Source organism: Carassius auratus, chromosome 6 (assembly GCF_003368295.1).
Source record: "Carassius auratus strain Wakin chromosome 6, ASM336829v1, whole genome shotgun sequence".
Lineage (NCBI taxonomy): Eukaryota > Metazoa > Chordata > Actinopteri > Cypriniformes > Cyprinidae > Carassius > Carassius auratus.
Genome location: NC_039248.1, coordinates 27189539 through 27204830, shown reverse-complemented (window position 1 = coordinate 27204830; position 15292 = coordinate 27189539). Strand labels below are relative to the sequence as shown.

Sequence of the window (15292 nt, the reverse complement as noted above, 5' to 3'; positions counted from 1 at the left end):
AATGTATAAAACAAAACATATTTCTTACAAATTGAAAACTGAAATGGTAAGACTTGTTGTCAGTTCCTTCATGACCTTTGTTCTTGCTATATTGTGTAAAAAAATCAAGCCATAATTAAAGTTTAACTGACTGAGATTGACTAGAGCATATTTTTGTATTACTTAATGTTAATGCATTTTTTGCTGATGCTGATATATCTAATATTCAAAGGACACATTAATATTAAACATTTTAATAATATGCTCTAGACAAGCTAGGTCAGTTAAACTTTATTAATTATAACTTATAAGTGTCTGAGCTTGACCAGATCATATTCCTAAAAGTCTGATATAATGAAAAACGTACATTTCAACAAAAGCATATGTAATATTTATGAGTTACAGACTTCAAAAGGAACTGGAGAAGAGGAATGACCCTGTAAGTCTTCTGGTTAACCACTAGACAGAACACAGCGAAGTCTGAGATGTGAAGTCGCCGGGTTCATGTTCCTAAAGAGAAGAGATTTTAAAGCTGGGTATGTGTATCATCTGGTGAATAGCCTGAAATGAATCTGTGTGCCAAAGACAAGGATTGACTAGGATTTTTTTTTACCCAAGACCATATAAGCAGCTCTTCTGGATGTGAGGCTTTCAGGGGTCTCTCTTGATCCGTGCGTGTTGTTTGTTGGCAAAATCAAGCAGGCGAAAAAACTGAACTCTATGTGATGGAACAGTTCCTCTTGTAAATGATTTAGGGATCAGTCATGCCTGATTAGGCCTGAGCCAGAGATATCGGAGAAAATGGAGGGCTTGTGTACTTCTGAGCCCCGCTGAAGCTGACTGACAACAGTGGGCTTCCAACATGTTCGATACTGTAGATGGCAAAGCAAGTTTTTATTTGATGCACAAAAGCTTGTAATGCTCCATTCTTTGCAAAATTGGTTCAGACAAGATGACACAATGACAAGGAGAAAGGCATGATGGGATATGACTTGGGCTGTGCCAGCAAAAAGTCAGTCAAAAACAGAGAAGCCAAGATTCAGCAGTGAAGAATTGTTCTTTAACCGCTATACCTCAGCCCTTCCAACCTATATATAGATCATTATACACAAACTGATACTACTAAACAAGAGCATTACTAAAATTACAATTTCACTCCCATTTACAACCCATTCCCCTACTATCAAAAAAAAAAAAATTATAAAAAAGAAAAGAAAAAGGAATCATAAAAATGTGGCTAAAATCTATTTTAAATATAAGAAAATGTATTTATAAATTCATGCAAGCATATAAACTGTGCAGTTTAATGGAATATATGAAAATAGAATGGAAAAATATTTTGGTTAAACCTTCTTAGTTCAAAAATATATTACTTCAAAGAGCCAAAAATCATTCAAATATGGCTAAAATCTAATTTAAATATATTTATAAATTGTGCAGCTTCATGAAATATATTTCTCAAAATTAAAATACATATTCATTAAAGCTTCATATATATATATATATATATATATATATATATATATATATATATATATAAAATATGAAAAAAAAATCTAATTTTTAAATATATTTAAAAAATACTTAATACAAATATTTAGGGCAATATAAATCAATGTATATTCAAAACTTACATTACAAATGGGCAATATTTTTTAAATGCTAAAATGTATGATAAAATACAAGTAATAAAAAATATATTTTAACCATGTATTTGTATATTTTAAAATGTTATTAAAAGTCTTATAATTTTTTTGCCATATAGTCACAATAAATAGCTCCCTAGTCAAAAAATGCATGATATAATATAATATAATATAATATAATATAATATAATATAATATAATATAATATAATATAATATAATATAATATAATATAATATAATATAATATAATATAATATAATGTCATGTAATGTAATATAATGTAATATAATATGGTTTTAAGAGCTGAAAAGCAGCAGCAAGAGGCTGAAGGTCTTCGGCATGCAGAGGGAAAAGTCTTGTCAGAAGTCATATTGTAGCAGGAAAGGGTTCCTTCATTAATTCAAAAGCTTGACCCCTGGGATAACGAGCAATGACTCATGAACTATCCAATCTGACACCAATGTGCACTACCACAGCTTGGCAGTAATGCATTTACTAAACTAGATAAAGGATGCAAAATACATAACAATTTTATCACACCAAATGAAATCACAGCTTTTAGCATTTTTTTATGTTATACAAGCTACTGTTGCATTTTACTGCATTTCTGCTGTTTTGTTTTCCTGTTCAGAGGTTGCTCTTTTATAGCTCAGGAGAAGAGGAGTTACTGTTTAAACCTAATTGAGTTTTCAGTTCATTCAGTTTCAGTAAAATATCAAAGTTGTCGTTGTTTGTTTGGTTGTTTTTAAACACAGTGTGATATAATAAGAACATGCATTTGATATTTTGCTTCATGTGATAAACCACATTTACCACCTTAGTGCTTACAAAACCAACACTGTCACAAAGATGAAACACTTGATTTGCAAGACATGTTGTCGATATGTATTATAGCTGCTGGGTGATAATGAGGTTTAATTAAGGGAATTTTAATTAAGAATTTTAAAAGCCACAACACTTTCATACAAGATACTTGTATGAAAGAATACAAGATACTTCTGATGACTTTATGAACTTTGTTTCGTAAAACTAAAGAAAAAGTTATTTGGAATTGAAATTAGCAGAATATTACACAAGAATACAGCAAATATTTGTGAAAATGATGTCCTTATTATAAAGTCTAACCATTTCTAATAAAGTCTAGCATTTCCCCTTAGGTGCCGGAATGTTTAATATTTCATTAGAAATTTTTTGTGTGTTTTTTCTTTTCTTTTTTTTTTTAGGCAAGCTGCTGCAAAAAGTGAGAGATAGCAGGGATGCAATTTCTGTGTAATACATCACTATACACACACACACACACGCACACACACACAGGGAGAGAGAGGAAGCCTAAATTAACCCATAACTCATGCCAGAGGTCAGACCTTCTTATATAGAAAATATTCCTTTTAGCAAATAGGCAACTGCAGAAAAGAACATTTATTATTGATAGAGAAATATAATGCAATATATAAAAATCTGATGACTTGGAATTTCATCCATCAAATGAATGTTTTCTTCATGAGCTTTGTACAATGAACAAGAGCTCTTCTGTAAATAAGCTACAGGGCGGGGGTTAAACTGATCCATACTGACATAAACTGACCATACTGACTTGAGTAATATTTGTATATTGATTGCATATGGGTATTTATTTGATTTTGCTCTTAAATGAGTGCTGTTTGTTTTCTTACAAATATTTGTAGATTTTTTTTATTCGTTTTAATGCCAAATAATTCAATATTTTACTATAAACACCACCTCATAATAACAAAGCTTTCAACAATTTGTCAATTTTGTTTTTAAAATAATTCTCTTAAACTTACCAAGACTGCATTCATTCATTCAGTCAGTCAAAAAAAATTAAAAATAAATAAATAATACTAATCATTAAAAAAGTTATTACAATTAAAATATTATTGAATATTAAACATTCACATTTAAAAATAAATAAACAGTGAAATATTATTAACATTTTCTAGTTTAATATACTTTAAATGTTATGTATTTATGTAATGCTAAAGAAAGTTCAAAAGAATAGCATTTATTTTAGATGTTACATTATAAATGGCTTCTACTGTCAGTTCAATCAATTTAATGCATCCTTGCTGAAAAGAAAGTATTAATTTCTTAAAAGATCCCACTGACTGTTTGAACTTTTGAACGGTAGCGTGCATAATAATGCTTTTGCCCAATTCCAAAATCCCAGTTTAACCTCTTGTGGTGGCTCCCCATGTGGGTTGAGTTCCAAGGAAATACTTACTCATTTCCACGAAACACATCAGATATATTCACTGCAAGCTCATTTTGTTCTTACTCTAAAAAATTGTGCTTTTACTGAACGCATATAATTGGCTCTGATTTGCAAAGCATGAGCCTAATTGCAGTCCTGGTGAGGCAGGTGATGGAAATAGCTGAAAATGACTTCAAAAGAACTTGTTGTCTTTTCTTCCTCAGATATGACTGAATTCAGACTGCTAATTTAACTTACAGTGAAGCAGTGCACGGTTTCCTTTAACCCCTCTCTCTTTCTCAGTAAGCATTAACTGGCCAATGTTGCGGTCGGTGTTTGACATATCTGAACGCATGAATAACATTTTCATGAAATTTTCAGAGTCTTTCTATAATTCACATGCCTTTTCTTAGCTAGTGCTGATTAGAGAGAGATGCTCGAATCACTGCTGGGATCTGCTTGCTGCATCGCTGATGCACATTTACTATTCAAAACACTTTAATCGAGATCCTCGTTCCAGACATTCTTGTCTAAAATGCCAAACCGAAGCCGACCTTGTTGCACTGCTTCCTCTAATTAATGCTCATTCAAGACTTTCATGCCAAACACATTTAGCTCAGTTCGTCTAAAAATACTCAGCCCTCCCACATTCAAAACAAATTTGCAAATCATATTCCCCAGATTGCAAGATTGTTTGCTGTTTAGTGACTGAATGAAGAGTGATTTTATATACAGGCACCGAAAAGATCAAAATTGAATTTGCTGCTAATTTACAGATATTACACGATGTTATAAACACAAAATCTCATACACAAAACCTTCAGTCTGACACTTGCAGTTTATAAAAGTATATGCATGCTGTATTATTAAAACCAAACTCTCCAAAATAACTTTATTGCTTTGAGGTCAAAACAGAAGATTATGAATTCTATTACATTGCTTTATTGACTTTGTCGCAGATGCCTCTTTTAAACTTTCTCAGGGGATATCATAAAAAATAGATATAAATGAGACAACGGTTAATATATAGTAATATCTAGTGTAGCTCAGACAGTTTGGTCTTGAGATTTCAAATCTAATGACTGATTGCAGACTTTGGTAATCTGAGCACTTATTACGATGTCTTTTGAAACTCTAGAGAAGACTTCAGAAGAGAAATGTCTCAAAGGAGGAAACTTTAGCAACACTCTCCATTTGCACTGCTTTTTTTTTTTCTTTGTCCACAGTCTAGGTGAAACGACATTCGAGATCTTATTTGAGATATTTCTTTCCTTATGTTTTGGCTATTAAAATTTAAAGGTGCTGTAAGCAATGTTTTTAATAACACATATAAAATGTGCTTAATACTGTATCTGACAGATCTCCCTGATACATGTGTCATGAGAAATAACACCTGTCACTGTGAAAGCCCTATAGTATTTGCAAAGAACTCTTTTAGCCAAAGAGAAACAACTTTGTTCTGCGAATGACTTTCACTGTCTGGATTTCTGATTATTTAACACTTTTATATTTGTAAGGAATAGTTCACAACCAAGTTAATATTTTCAAAAAATGTACTACCTTGCAGACCAGCCAAGATGCATATTAGTTTGTTCGTTAAAGTTGAAGGAATTGTTCACCAGTGGATCCTCTGCAGTGAATGGGTGCCGTCAGAATGAGAGTTCAAACAGCTGAAAAACATCACAATAACCCACAAGTAGTCCACACCACTCCAGTTCATCAATAAATGTCATGTGACGTGAACAGCTGCATATCTTTAAGAAACAAATAGATCATTAAGGTGATTTTACTGTAAAATGTTCCTTCTGGCCAAAATATGCATCCATAATCCATAACAACACTTCCCTCCGTGAAAAAAATTAATCCGCAGTTGTTCCCTTACACCAGAATCCATGACAGATTTGTTTAGAACTATATAAGACTGTTTCCACTTGTAAACAGTGCTTGACCAGTGCATATTTCTCTCCTGAATCAGAAGAGATATATTTTACCCAGAAGCAAAAGGTAAAAACATCTTTGTAATAGATTTGTTTCACACAAAAAACACAGCTTTTCACTACAAAATATGTTAATTGATGGACTTCAGTGGTGTGGAATACTTGTGGATTATTGTGATGTTTTTTTTAGCTGTTTGGACTCTCATTCTGACGGCACCCATTCAAGTGATGTAATGCTAAATATCTTCAAAACTGTTCCAAAGAAGAAACAAACTCATCTACATCTTGGATGGCCTGAGGGTGAGCAAATCTTTTAGAAAAAAAAAATTACTATTTTTTTATGCTTTCAAAAAACCAACTCAGGTGACAACCATTGACAGAAGATCTGCTGAAATCAACAGCGAATCACAGACTTAACAAAATCAAATAATCAGTGAAAGTTACATCAAACCAGTTTTTAGCAGTGTTAAGAGATCGTCCACACTGAATGTGTTTGCTTTTAAACGCCACATATTAGTATCCAATTGCAGAAGAAGGTAGGTTGCACATCTTTTAACTTAAAAACATGATACTTGTGTATGAGAGAGCATGTTCCCAATGAGAGTTCTGCACAAAAGCCCTATTAACATTTGTCAGTATAAATGCTGAACTTTGACACCTACGCTCAATCAAACACCGCTAAATCTATGTAGAGACTCAGGCTTGGTAACTGAAGTTGCACATACCTCTCAGATCTCTTCTGTGACCAGGAGACGGATGCGGTTATATGCTTGGTCCCAGCGCTTGTGACCTGGAGTGCGTGAGGGATCCTGTGGTTCAAAACAAAGCAAATACTTATAGTAGCATGCAGGATTTCAGCAGCTGAACATGACTGCATCAGAGTAACGCATGAAAAAAATTTCTGAAAAATGGTGCAAACTTCACTGCCTCAATGTTACTGGTCGTTTATGTGTTTTTCCTCACGTTGCTAGTTTCTAGGGTTTTCTGGGTGGTTTCTTACTAGTCCATATGAAAAGAGTATAGTACTGTGAGGCTCTGTGATATTAGGGTATGTAGATATGGCACAAGTCCCTTCATTTAAGTTTTTTTACCTGTCAAGTGAAAGCTTTATTGCTTATAAAAATATCCCCAACAAGATACAAGGTTTTAAGGTATGATTCATGTTTGTACTTACAAACAGTGCAGGTTGGGAATTGAAATATCTTGACCCTCATCATAAGCCTCCTTTTTCACAGTCATGCCTAATGGAAACTTCCATTGATAGCATAACTCGTGAGTAACTTGAGATGTTCCATCATTTCAATCATGAAGATGCTGACAAACATAAGCCTGTTTCACATCAAGGCCAGCCAAATAGAGAGTCGAGTGTAGGACGATCAATCTAAACACAGTTGTGATGTTTAATTCTGAATGTGTCTCAGGGGCTTTATCGTGGGATTAGTTGTTTGGGTGGCGGCAGTCACTGACATTTGAGGAACATTCCAGTCATACAATATCCCATCCACTCAGCCACTGCCCCCTGCTGCAATAAGCACTGACAGTAACACCACGCATCCTCCCCAAAACATCACCCAGATACATTAACTGAAAAATACATTAACTGAAGCTGAAATACCAGAAATCTATGTTTATATATATATATATATATATATATATATATATATATATATATATATATATATATATATATATATATATATATATATATATATATATATGATTACCATCAATTATAATTTAAAAAAACTATGTTACATAACTATATTATTTCCATAAATTGTAAGGTTATTCACACGTTGTACTACAATATTTTAAAGCAAAATTTTCTCTAAACATATTACATCATTTTCAGTATAAGGTAAGTAACTGAACTAGTTAAAAGGTTTTCACTATAGGATTTTTTTTTTGCATTCTTTTTTTGTTAAAATTGCATGCAGTTTTATAGTGTCATAGGAAACAGTGCTGGCAGTAATGTTTTACATCCACGTGTAACTAAGGGATTACTATGGTGTGTGTGTGTGTGTGTTGATATATGTGGTTAAAATAATGAGATTATGATTTCTCTGACTAACTGACTGAATCACAGAGACCTACAGTGTGTTAACAGAACAACTGCCAATTTACTCATTAAACTTTCATACATGTAATCTGAATTTCTAATTCATGTTTGACAATTGACCAAACCAATTAATTAGTCTGATAAGCCTTTTTAATTTTTTATTTTTCGAAAAAACATATGCATATGACCTGAATGTGAAAAAGTTTGAAAACATAAAAATACCCATTAGACTTTAATATTCCTGACATTTAGCTGGCTTAATGTAATTTTTGCCACTTCCTTGTGATGGAAAAAATAAGTATAATGACTAATAATATTTGAACTTTTTATGACATAGCTGCAAGCTAATCCAAATATATCCAACTGCCATGCCAATGTCACTTCAGTGGTGCTAACTACTTAAAGCAGGGTTATAGTTAGTATCTTGAACACTGGGAAGTCACAAGACACAGCATGTGACCTTAACAGTATATTTATGGAAGTTGATAAATAATTCATAGCACTAGAATACCACTTTTTGACAAGTGTGAAGTTTTGGAATGAATCACTAACCACTAAATCATTCAAATTTGGTAGCATTTTTTCATTGTTTTCTCCCTGGATTAATCACTTTGCTTTAAATACAAATATATATATAGTATTTAACCTTTTTTTTGACATATGCCAACATATTTTACTGGCATTCAAACATTTCAGTTTTGTCCTAATGTGTAGATTAATTTTAATGCATAAACCCATTATTTTATAAAAGCATTCATTTTTGTTCTGAGCTGCAGTGTTATTTGAATTCAGCAGCTGTAAGTGGTCAACTTGAGTTTGCTGTCCTTGAGGTAGGCAACTAATGCCCTAGATAAGCTAACGGCAGTACAAGCCGAGAAACATCATAATGGACCAACCAATATAAACAACAACAGAAAAATCACCCCAAAATCACTCTGTGGACAGTCACATCTCTACCTTAAAGGAATATTCTGTTATTTAATGACAAAGACATTAAGCTGTGCATAACTGAAAATATGAATCTAATGGCATGACACTAAACAGGGAATAAGCAATATTTCATAATCTTTCATAATCAAAAATAGAAGCACAGCACATCAATTGAAGGGCATGAGTAATACAAAGCATTACTGTAGAAAAGGTATGAACAAATGGCTTAAAGTGTTTCAGTGTGTTTAGAAGGTCAAAACTGTATGTTTTTCTTAATACTAAAATCCATACTTTGCCACATACTGGAAATAATGGACTTTTAAAGGGAAAATGCATGCACTGGAGATCATATGGAGTCATGGAGGACTTTCAAAAGAAGCATGTGGGTGCAGCAACGTGGACAGAAGTATGTCTTCTCTATATTCAACATTGTTTGTTCTCTATCAAATTTCATTTCATTAATGAAATGTTTGTGTGTGTGTTCAGTTCATACTCCTTCAGACTGAACATGACCAAAAAAACGAGTTCTGAATATTATTTTTTTTATTTTAGTTCAGAGGCATTGCATTTCAAACCATCATGTTGTTGCACATCACAAACACTTATTAGTCCTGTTACATCTTTTACAGATCAAACTGTAGCTCTTGTGATTAGATGTAATTAAAAAGCTAAAGCTGACTTGCAAGAATACGAGACTTTGTACGAGACCAGCATAATAGACCAGCTAAAACAAGGTGGTCCACTTTGACTGCATTTTTGGCATCAAAAAAAGCATGTTTCGAGTCAGCTATCCACTGCTGCAGACACATAAGATGCACTAAAATGCTGCCTAAGTAGACAGCTCATTAGGTTTTGAGACACAGCCAGAGAATCACAGAATTCAATTTCACAACATGCTTGGAGGGTCATTCCACAAATAGGGCGTCTTTGGTGTCCCTAGTGCTAATATATGCAAACAATATCTTTGACAATGAAAATCTGAAACTGATTTTTGTTATTACTAGATTGTTTATATATATATATATATATATATATATATATATATATTACAATTATTTGTAGCAATATCAGCTTAAAGAAACTTAAAATCTGTCACTTTTATAAAAGCATTCAGTAACTGCACTATATCAGCATATATTACAAATCTGGCTCAAAATCTAATACATGTAATCTAGTAACACTAAAAAACATGTCTGACAGATCTTAAAGAAATTAAATTTTATTGCCTTTTCCTTCGTGGAATTAATGACACTGGAAAACAGACCCCAGTGAACTCAAGTCAAGTCAAGTCAAGGTATCTGCACGGCATTACCACATTATCGGTGTCTCAGTGGCATAACATGGATAACTGCGGTGGAATAACAGATCTAGGATGTTATTCAACAGTCCAGACGTGTTTAAATGTTCGCAGGATCTGCAGTGGAGAGTCGCGCGCTGCGCTGCATTGACACGCGCTCCAAAACACGCAAACATCACACCAGTCCTCACACACAAAAAAATATTTTTTTATCGATATAAAAAAATCGGTCCACATCTTTGAAACATAACTGTACTCTCAAAACTGAGAGGAGGAAAAAAAGCATTTTCTCATTGATTTAATTCACCAGGACCTTCATGTAAATGTCCAACCGATAAATACAAATAAAAAATGTTTAAAAGCAAAACAAAAATCGTGTCCAGCACTTGCTCCTTTACAGGATATTGTACAAAATAAAGAAACTAATATACTCAAGAGCTGACTCACGTTAACCAAAGTTAACCAAAACCTGACGTTCGCCCTCTCCAAGAAGGTAAAACATTAAAAACCGGCTTCAGATGAGTGTCAGCTGAACTCAGGAGAAAAACAAAATGCAAGCACATCCCAAATCAAAAGAGGACGTAGAAAAGAGGTAAAGATGAAGACAAGAGAAAATGATAAGAAAGTACTCACCGGTGAAAATGTTTTAGAGAGCAAAAATGTGGAAAGCGCAACAAGAGAGAGAGCGCGCGCGTGAGGAGGAGCTGTCAGAGGCGCAGTGACGGAGGAAAGCAGCGCTGCTACAGTAAGAACCGCGCTGGTGTGGAGCAAACCATTGCGACCGCGCCGGGGGAGACACACAATCTCTCTGTAATTAAAGGTGCACTCGGTAATTTTGTAATTAAACTAAGTAATTTGTTCATTTAAAAAGTTTCGCACCTAAGTAAGGTACAGTATTTTTTGATAAATAACATTCAAATGATATGTACACACATGAGGTGAATAGTTCAGTCTTCTAAAAAGCTGTGTTATTCTGTTTATTGCAACATAACAGAAATGACATGGGCTACAGCCTAGGCATTATAGAACATAAAAGTGTAAGGTAATTTCTGAAATACAAGTGTTTCTACACCAACTTATTTTTAGTGTAGGCTATTGTGCTTTTATTTTACATGGTGAATAGAGTTGAAATCACATAACAATCTGTCATGCAATTTGCCAGGTTAATAATTCAACATTCCTATAGCGCTTCCATCCAGTACTCAAACCCAACAAACATATTATATTCTATATCTGTAATGTCATAAAAGTCTGACATCTGAGCTTTGCTTCAGGGCTGTGATGTGTATATGTTGTACACTGATTGTCCATGTAACCTTACTAGAATTGTAATTTATGGTTCAGAAATATAGTTAAACATTTTGACAGCACTGTGACAACAATTCAGACAACACTGTCAACCATTTCAGCATGTTGTAACAATGTTCCAGCAACATCCTGTGTTTGCTGGGATTTTTAACACCACAGTATGTGAAATAATACACAATGTCTAAAACAGAATTGTGATACACTATTATTTCTGCAGAAAATAAATCTGTGCAGTGTACACAGTATGTATACTGAACATGGCAGAAAAAAGTCTTTCAAATAAAGATTCCAAAAGGGTTTTGCATGCAGAAATGCCATAAAATAACCACTTTTGTACTCAAAAGAACCGTTTAGTTAACAGTTCTTAAAAACACCATTTCATTTACCGTTTTTAGTAATCTTGAGAGCAATTTTTAACCACCATAAAGAAGATTTGTGCAATGAAATGTTTTCATAGATGTATAAAAGGGTCTTCATGGACCATCAATACCATAATTTTTTTTAATAGTGTATGGCAGTTAATGCAAACCTTAAGAAGGTCTTTTGTATTATATGCAACTTTGTGGGTAATTCCATTTTGTTGCTGTCAGATTACAAAATTTCTGATTTCTACAAGGATAAAAATAGTTTGACTATTTGTGTGCACATTGAATATTTTAAGAGATTACAAACTGTAGGGAAAAAAAATGTATATCAAAAGTTCACATCACACCATACACAGCGCGCACACACACAAACACACACACACACACTTAAGCAACCATGCCTCTCTCAAAGATATGAGACAATGCCAGACAGTGACACTTAGGGCAAGGATTACTGAGATGTTTTTCTCGGGTATTTACCGTATCTCCACGGGGCTTATGTGCCCATTTCACATCTATTTTTTTTGTTTACGTTGTGATGGAGGCATCATACTGTGTGCAAGCAACAGCTTAGCCTTGAGCCCAGAGCTACAAGATAAAATTTAATTGAAAGCTCGAGATTTTAATTCAACTCCTCAGAGGGAAGTTAAAATTTATCAGGGCCAACAAATATAGATATGCCACTATTAATGATAACATGGGAGGTGAGATGCACAGGTGACACTTTGAGGGAGTGTGGGAGGAAAACGTCAACTGCGACGGAGTAGAAAAAGAAACAGAAAGCCAGTAAGTGAGAAAACAACTGAATGAGGATTTAGGAAACAACCTACCCAAGACAGAAGAGCAGCGGAGAGAGAAAAAAAAGATCCAAACATCAATAACACACATTAGTCCTCGCACATCTGCTCCAGCTGAAACTCTTCCAAATTCTCAGCTTCACACCATCCCTTGAGAGTTTAACTCCCTCCATAGTGCTCTCAAGATTTGTTGAATCCTGTTAACGGGGGAAAAAAGCCCTGAAGAAGAGATCCTATTAAAACTGACTGGTGTAGACAAAAGACTGGATATCTGTGTGGATTTGTCACTCTGTGATTTGCTTATTTCAAATACGATGCAAAAGAAACAGAAGCTAAATGCCACACCGGTCCTCAGAGAAAACACCGCAACAATATAAAAAAGCCTAGATTTTATGCTTGTCTGTAAAAGAGCCATTACAGAAAGAAGACAAAGAAAGAATTTTTCCTTGGAATTACATCAACATGTTTCCACCATCTCTCTTCCAGACGGTCATTAGTCACAAAGGCAATTCTGATGCTTTCAAAAAGCAACAACTTACAGTAAATACCACAAACACCTGAGGTGGTTGTAGCCCTGTAACTCAATCTGAAGACCAGAATCATAAATATATACTGTTTGAGAGATAGTTTGACATTTGTGCAGCAAAATAAATGGGCGTATTACTCACTCTACTGAATATTACTGGCTAAAAGAGGTCTATACTGTCAGCAGCATGACAGCGATGCTTCCTTTTACATTGTTCTTGCTTAAAAAAATCAGGTGGAAATATCCAATGCTAATTTGCTTTAACTCATCAATCCAGAGGTAATTATGTAGAGCGATTGCCAGCTGTTAACTAATACTGCCCCTCATTGACTGTAAACATATTGACGGATCGGGAGTCTCAATAATTCTTGGGCACTGCACTGAACACCTAAAGTCAACACTAAAGGATCCTTTAAAATGAGGACAGTCCTGGGCATGTAGAAAAATGGAAGGTCAGATGATGCCACAGCACCCGGAGATCATGTGTTAACACATCGTCAAACAAGAGGCAGATAGTGTGATGGAGGTGAAGACGATCGAGAAAATACCATATGTCCAGGCTTGCTCTGCAGGTTCTTTTGTGCTATAAGAACAAAAAAGAACAAATGGATTAAAATAAGACAATGGACATTTTACAAAATGGTTATTAAAGGAATTAGAAATGACAATTCTGTCATTATTTGCTCACTTTCATGTTGTGCCAAATCTTTATGACTTGATTTCTTGTGTGGACACAAATTATGCAAATTGTGCTTTTTTTGTGAAAAAAAATACCATGAAAAAATAAAAACGTATAATATATATATATATATATATATATATATATATATATATATATATATATATATATTATATTGTGCATTCTGTAGAACTTTTTTATTATTATATAAAAATACATCAAAATTTACAATAAAAAAATACAGTCAGGTTTTAAGACATCTGATGAAACTTAAACTTAAATTTAAAATGAAAATATGAAAATGTAATTTAATAATTTTTTGCTAAGATAAAGGACAAAATATGTTTGCAGTTACTTATTAACAAGGTCACAATCAGGTATACTTAAGAAAAATAAGACTAACAGAAAAAAAATCTAGCTTATATTGTTGTGTTACTTTCGTCCCAACCGATGGGGTCGAAAGTAACAATGTTCAACTTATGTTCAAAGTGAAATTATACTGAAGTCTTTCTACATTTCTACAAAATACCACCTGGTATTGTTAGACCACACTTCTGACTTACTGGCCACAGCAGAAATATATCTCTGTATACAACATTATCTTTTAAAATGAAGTTTTTTCTGAAAAATGGTACTTGCGCCCCTGCTCTCCCCTACATAAAAGGCAAGCAACACATAATGTGAAATCTGAAGTAGAAAAATTGCATAACTGTAAAAGGTACTCCAATAATAATTTATTTATTTATGGCTTTGAAAATTAAGTCATACATGATACATGATGAGGCATTGTTGTGAACTGTAAACATTAAATTCCAATGCCTCTGTGTTCATTTGCATACCACTAGCATTATATCTCTGTGACTTTTTCCTAAGGGGTAAAAAAAAAAAAAAAATGATGACCATTTCGAACTAATTTCTGATAACCTCAGATTTTTATTTTAATTTATCTTAATAATTACCTGGATTTAGCTTAATACACTGGAATTCATTGGTGGCTTTATGAGATTATGAATAAACACTAATGTTTATTATTAATATTAAAAATATTATTAATAATATTTTACAGTACCTACATCTTCTGAAGTATATGACAAAAACTAAATTGTGGCTTTTTAGTCCATGTCTTTTAGCCTTTCTCCTGAACTGAAGCCCTTATAGATGCAATAAACAGCCCAAACAGTAAATATACAATGTCGTTTGCATTCTTATGATGTTCTTCACAGAACAGTGGCTGGGTTGAACTTTAGGTTAATGAGCCACTCAATAATGTATTGATATCTTCCTCAGGTCAGCGCTGCACAAAGATCTATCTTAATGACGCATTGAGTCAGAGGTTATAACCTTAAAATATAATGCTCACAACACCCATCTACATGATTTAGTGTGTGTTCCTGAAATATTTCTAATACCTGAATGGGAGTTTGAGGTCCAAGGGTACAGGCTTAAAATCTAACAGTGTTATGGCATCAAACGATGCACTGCAAATCTGAGCGATCTGTTCTCAGCATATCTAAAACCTTATAGAGCCCTTTAGAGAAAGGTTCAAAAAATGAAAA

General features: G+C 33.6%; 1 protein-coding gene across 4 annotated transcripts in view; it reads right to left on the bottom strand.

Annotated features, from left to right (window-relative positions):
- Nucleotides 1-10790, bottom strand: part of LOC113105087 (RNA-binding protein Raly-like) — a 66975-nt gene extending 56185 nt beyond the window's left edge. For all 4 annotated transcript variants that reach the window (XM_026266199.1, XM_026266198.1, XM_026266200.1 and 1 more), the window contains exons 1-2: nucleotides 10695-10790; nucleotides 6501-6584 (exon numbers count right to left, since the gene is read on the bottom strand). The gene's annotated coding sequence lies outside the window, so the exon portion shown is untranslated. The remainder of the gene's footprint in view (nucleotides 1-6500; nucleotides 6585-10694) is intronic.
- Between the last annotated feature and the right edge of the window lie 4502 nt (nucleotides 10791-15292).